Genomic DNA, 6885 nt, shown 5'->3' with positions numbered 1-6885 from the left:
TAATAATAATAGTTAGGGTTAAGTTAATGATATATTTATAGATGTACAAGTTACACTCAAGTCCCTCTACTTTCAAGTGTTGTTTTTCTAACTTAACTAACTTGTTTATGTCTTGAGTTAACGTTTTATACTATGTTATCACATAACACATAAGTCTAACACATAATTATCACATAATTATTGTTTTGACATTTTTCGTTTATTCATCAATCGTTTGCGTCAACTTGTTTGCGTTTCGGTGCAATTCCCGAAAGACTACACATGTAGTAAGTGTTAAGCGTCATTTAAACCCTAGTTTAAATGTAATGAAGTGTGTGTTATAGATTCAGTGATCTTAAGTTTGAATTGACGGAGTTGAGTTAACGGAGTTAACCTGAAATTGACGATTGTCACATCATTCCCATGTTAAAGAATTTTCGTCCCGAAAATTTGAGTCAAGTCGTGATGAGTGTTTAAAAGAGTAAGAAAAAAATTTCAGTTTGTCATATCATCCCCTAGTAGAAAGAAATTTCGTCCCGAAATTTAATTCATACCTCCGGTGATGTCTGACGGTTTGCCGAGTTTCGCGGTTTTCTGTGTTTGGTTAGCCCCTCAAAAAGGTGAGGATACTTTTTCATCATTTGATCCTCGCGTTCCCACGTGAACTCCGGTCCACGTCTCGAGTTCCAACGAACCTTAACGATTGGAATTTTGCTGTGCTTGAGCGTTTTGGTTTCCCAATCCAAAACCTCGACTGGTTCCTCAATGAAACGTAACTGTTCATCAACTTGTAGTTCCTCCAAAGGGACTACTTGGGTTTCATCAGACAGGCATTTCTTCAAATTTGACACGTGGAATACATTGTGTACGCCACTGAGTTCTGTTGGTAGGTCCAGTCGGTACGCCACCGGACCAATGCGCTCAGTTATCCGGTACGGACCAACATACCGTGGGTTGAGTTTGTTTTGCTTGCCAAAGCCGACCACACCTTTCCAAGGTGAGACTTTGAGTAACACCCGATCGTTCACTTGAAATTCGAGAGGTTTTCGGCGCTTGTCGGCGTAACTCTTTTGGCGATCTCGTGCTGCAGCCATGCGATTTCGGATTTGAACAATCTTTTCTGAAGTTTCGAGTACCAGTTCCAGACCAGTGATTTGGCTGTCACCCACCTCTGCTCAGCAGAGTGGTGATCGACACTTCTGCTCGTACAGCGCTTCAAACGGCGCTGCCTTAATACTTGCGTGGTAGCTGTTATTGTACGAAAACTCTACCAAGGGTAAGTGGGGTTCCAAACTTTTTCCGAAATCCAAAACGCAGGCACGCAACATATCCTCCAGGGTTTGTATAGTTCGCTCACTTTGCCTATCCGTCTGAGGATGGTATGCTGTGCTCATATCGAGACGGGTGCCTAGTGCGCTTTGCAGCGACTTCCAAAAGTGCGAAGTGAAACGAGAATCTCGATCAGAAATGATTGAGACAGGCACTCCGTGTCTAGACACTACTTCCTTCATGTAAACACGAGTCAGTCTTTCCATTTTGTCCTTTTCTTTAATTGCTAGGAAGTGTGCCGATTTAGTCAACCGGTCAACGATCACCCAAATGGTATCGCATCCCGTCGGTGTCTTAGGTAAACCCGTAATAAAATCCTTTGAGATGTGTTCCCATTTCCACATTGGGAGTTCCGGTTGTTGCAGTAGACTAGATGGTTTCTGGTATTCTATCTTGACTCTGGCACAAGTCAAGCATTTGCTCACGTAGGTGGCAATGTCGGCTTTCATGTTCGGCCACCAGTAAAGTGCCTTTAAATCATGATACATTTTATCTGAGCCAGGGTGGATAGAATATCGGGACTTGTGTGCTTCGTCCATCACTAGAGTTCTCAACTCTCCGTATCGTGGAACCCAAATCCGGTTCTCAAAATATCGAACCCCGTCCGATCTGGTTTCAGGTTGTTTGTTCATGCCCCGCATGAGTTCCGATGGAAGATTGTCATCTTTCAAAGCTTCAAGTTGCGCATCGCGAATCTGATCGGGTAAGCTGGCATGAATCGTGAGTTGCAATGCTCTCACCCGTCTGGGTTTATCTGTTTCTTTTCTGCTGAGGGCGTCGGCCACCACATTGGCCTTGCCAGGGTGGTACTTGATGGCACAATCATAATCCTTGAGCAGCTCGACCCAACGACGCTGTCGCATGTTCAGCTCCTTCTGATCGTAGATATGTTGGAGACTCTTGTGGTCGGTGTAAATGGTAAACTTGGTACCGTACAAGTAATGCCTCCATATCTTAAGAGCAAACACCACAGCTCCGAGTTCCAAATCGTGGGTCGTGTAGTTCTTCTCGTGAACCCGTAGTTGTCGAGAGGCGTAGGCTATAACTTTCTCGAGTTGCATCAGCACACAACCGAGACCTTGTATAGATGCGTCACAGTGCACCTCAAAATTTTCCGTTCCCTCGGGGAGGGCTAGAATAGGGGCGCTACAGAGTTTGGTTTTCAACAGTTGAAAAGCGGATTCTTGCGCGTCACCCCAATTGTACTTTGTGCCTTTGTGAGTCAAAGCGGTGAGGGGTTGAGCAATCTTTGAAAATCCCTCGATGAAACGCCGGTAGTAGCCGGCCAGTCCTAAGAATTGTCGCACCTCAGTCGGAGTCTTAGGTGCTTCCCAGTTTTTGATGGCCTCTACCTTACCGGGATCGACATGGATACCATTCTCGTTGATCACATGTCCTAAAAAGTGAACTTCGCGAAGCCAAAATTCACATTTCGAGAGTTTAGCATACAGTTATTCCTTCTTCAATAATTCCAGAATTACCCTTAAGTGCTCTTCGTGGTCAGCTTCGTTCTTGGAGTAGACGAGAATATCATCGATGAAAACAATCACAAACTTGTCGAGGTACGCCTTGCATACTCGATTCATGAGATCCATAAATACGGCTGGTGCGTTGGTTAGGCCAAAAGGTATAACCGAAAACTCGTAGTGACCATACCGTGTTCTGAAAGCCGTCTTTGAGATATCTTCCTCACGCACTCTCAGCTGGTGGTAACCGGATCGTAGATCGATCTTCGAGTAGTAACTCGATCCTTGAAGCTGGTCAAACAAATCATCAATTCAGGGTAAAGGATAACGGTTCTTGACCGTCACCTTGTTCAATTCCCGGTAGTCGATGCACATTCGGAAAGTCCCGTCTTTCTTTCGGACAAACAAGACAGGGGCTCCCCACGGCGATGAGCTAGGTCGGATAAAAGCCTTATCCAACAAATCTTGCAACTGAGTGGACAACTCCTGAAGTTCCGCCGGTGCGAGCCGATACGGGGCTCGTGCTATGGGTGCTGCACCGGGTGTCAACTCGATTTGGAATTCGACTTGACGAATAGGAGGGAGTCCGGGCAAATCCTCCGGGAAAACTTCCGGGAAGTCTCGCACAACAGGTATATCTTCAATTCGTTTCTCCTCCGCGGGTTTCTCAACAATCTGCGCCAAAATTGCCGGATGACCCTTTCGTAGATACTTCTGCGCCTTCATAAGGGTAATGACGCTGGTGGTCATGCCGCTTCTCTCGCCTCGGACCGAAATGATCTCGCCGGAAGGGGTGGTAATGTGTACTATCTTATCGTGGCATATAATCTCCGCTCGGTTCTCGGATAACCAGTCCATGCCGACAACAACATCGAAACTACTAAGCGTAAAAGGAATAAGGTCGATATCAAAGACATGTGACAGTTTTAACTTACATCCCGCAAGTACATGAGTCGTTACTATAGTCTTACCGTCAGCTAATTCAACAGGAAACTTAGCATCTAACGGAATTGGAGTTACGTCTAAGAGTTTACTAAAGGCTTTCGACACAAAACTCTTATCAGCTCCAGTGTCAAACAATACAGAAGCAAAACAATCGTTTACAGGGAACTTACCAGTCACCACGTGCGGATCATTGCGGGCTTGACCCGACCCAATCACAAACGCTCTTCCCTTGCCATTGCTTCCACCACTACTGCCACTTCCATTATCTCCATTGTTGTCATTTTGTTTCAGCTTGGGGCAATCTTTTCTGAAATGACCTTCCTGCCCACATTCAAAGCATCCTTTCGTCGTTATAGGTGGCTTAGGAGCACCCTTTGCCGCAAGGTCTCCTCTACATTCTTTCGCTTGGTGACCCATTTTTCCGCATCTCTGACACTTGGCACGGTCACACTGGCCAACATGATGATAGTTGCACCTGTTGCACTTTGGATATTTCCCAGCATATCCGCTCGAAACCTGCCCGCTACCGTTGTTGTTGTTGTTGTTGTGATTCTGAGTGTTAAAGCTCCGAGTGAATTCGGGCTTACGGTAGTGTTGTTGCGGTGGGAGGTTCGAGGATGAAGATCTGGTGTTGTCAAACTTCCTCTTCCCGCTGTTCAGGTTGCTGTTGCTGTTATTGTCGTTACTCTGGTTGTCACGGGCTTTAACGGTCGAACCCCTAGGTGGTAGCGCACCTTGGGTCACAGCCTGATCCGTCAGTTTGTGAGCTAAACGGATCGCTTGTTGGATCGTGGCTGGTCTGGAAGACGTCACCATGCCCTGAATCTGCGGTGCTAATCCATCAATGTACATTTCTATCCTCTTGCTCGGCGGATCCACTATCCGCGGACACATCACAGCCAACTCGTGCGAACGGGTATTGTAGGCTTCGATTTCCGAACCCACCATCTTCAGTGACCAAAATTCCGACTCTAACTTTGAAATCTCCTCTCTCGGACAGTACTCCTCTCGCATCATAATTTTGAACTCCTCCCAGTTCATCGCATTTGCCAGTTCCAATCCAAGGATCTGGACGTTCGAATTCCACCAAATGAGGGCGGAATCCTCAAGTGTCCCAGCAGCGAATTTGACCCTACTGGCAGGGGGACAATTACACATCTCAAAGGCCGACTCGGCCTTCTCAGCCCAACGCAGGAAGCCTATAGCTCCTTCAGTGCCCTTAAACGTACTGGGCTTGTAGTCAAGGTAGTTCTTGAAGGTACACGTTCCACTCGGACCTCCAGCTTGATTCTGAACTTGTGCGGCTAAAGCGGCCGCAACATGGTCGTTCAGCAGAGTTTGGAGTTCAGCTGTAGTCAAGCTGATGTTACCACGTCCTCGTCCAGCGTTTCTTCCAGCCATTTCCTAGAATCACAGTATAAAATGTTAAACATGAATTTTTCTTTCATATACAACACACCATACATGTAATAAAAAGATAGGTAAGAAAGAAATAAGAAACAACATCACATCACAACCACATATTAGTCTAAAAAAATTCATGATTAAAACCATTGTATTCGCTACAAAGTATTTCCAATCAATCCTTAAAATCATAGTAAAATAATAGTTCGGATGGAGACAACCCCTCCATCTAAGTGTCATCATCACTAGATGTCATCATCCGAGGACACCTCTGAGTGTGCCTCTTCCTCAGCCGGTTCTTCCTCCGGTTCTTCTTCGGGTTCCTCCTCGGGATCTACCTCAGGCTCCTCTTCGGGGTCTTCTTCAGGTTCCACTTCAGCCTCTGCCCCAGGCTCGGCCTCAGGCTCTGCCTCTGGTTCGGCTGCGTTCTGAGCAAGTTGCATTTGCAAGACATCGCAACGCTCCAACGCTATCTCAGTTCGGGTCCTTGCTTATTGGAGTTGCTCTTGCAAGTTTATCATCTCGGCTTGCATCTTCATCATAACCTTCATCTGTTGATCACTAGTCTCTTGCATTTCTTTCATTGCCGCTGCCATGCGGGCAATCTCCTCCTTAGTCTCGGTTCCGTCTTTTAACATTCTGGAAACGTTCTCCCTCGTATAGCGCATGTAACCCACGTCACGCTCCAAGCATGAAACAACAGCTGCGAGAACTCTCTCTACAGGTTCGGTTATGGGTGGTAGGGTGTTGGGATAAGCAGGGTGGTTCGGGTAAGGTAACGGGGGAACTTGTTCGCGATAGACCATACGTCTGATCATGTTAGGGTACCAATCCCAGCTAACGTCGTTTTCGTAAATGCCTCCGGATAGGCGGTACCTCTTCGGTGCGGGAGCTTCGAGTTCCGGGACTACTCGGGGTGGCGAGGCGGTAGGTAACTGCGGTTCCTTCCCGTGAGCATGCGTCATCGAATCGGATGATGATGAGGGTGGCGTCGACATTCCTACAGGTAAGCCGTGTATGCGCGCGCGTATGAGTGAAAGAGGTAAAGAGATAAGATTACAAGACTACACAAACCTATGCAGTGAGTATCATTATAACTAATGGGTCGTCGCGGTTATAGTCTAGTATGCATGCAGCTTCTAGTTCGCTATAACCAATGGTTCTGATACCAATCTGTCACACCCTCAAAATCCACTAACGGAGTTTTACCGTCAGAGGATGTGAACTAACAGGATCGGAATCATCAGTTATAATCAAACCATAAAAACGTTTAAATGAAAATAAGTGCGGAAGCGTAAAACCATAGAAACAACGTTACGTCACGCAGGACGATTTAAAACCAAGGATAACAGTTAAAAGTAAGTTTGCATAGTTAAAAGTTTATCAAGCAATGCATGTTCCTAAACCGCGCGCCCGCCTCGGCTACCTGAGAATAACATACTAAAAGTGTCAACACAAGGTTGGTGAGTTCACAAGTTATATAAAATAAATCGTTTAGCGTTTGCGTTCAGCGTTTTACGTTAAGCGTTTTGCGTAACCACGTTACGGCGTTTTGCGTTAAGCGTTTTGCGTAACCACGTTACGGCGTTTTGTGTTAAGCGTTTTGCGTTACCAGATAGTGTTATGTCAAATTATATATCGATAGGTAGCTAGTCTATACAACAAGTATTACTAAGTGTTCGACACCGAAGCTGACTCGTTTAGTAAGTGCCTTGTCACCAGGTCCTCCAGACCATGGTACGTGTTAGCCAAAATTACACCC

The sequence above is a fragment of the Bidens hawaiensis genome, unplaced genomic scaffold (genome assembly GCF_021521415.1).
Source record: "Bidens hawaiensis isolate Kalapana, Puna unplaced genomic scaffold, B.hawaiensis_p1.1 tig00027290_1, whole genome shotgun sequence".
Taxonomy (NCBI): Eukaryota; Viridiplantae; Streptophyta; class Magnoliopsida; order Asterales; family Asteraceae; genus Bidens; species Bidens hawaiensis.
This window is presented reverse-complemented; position numbering follows the sequence as displayed.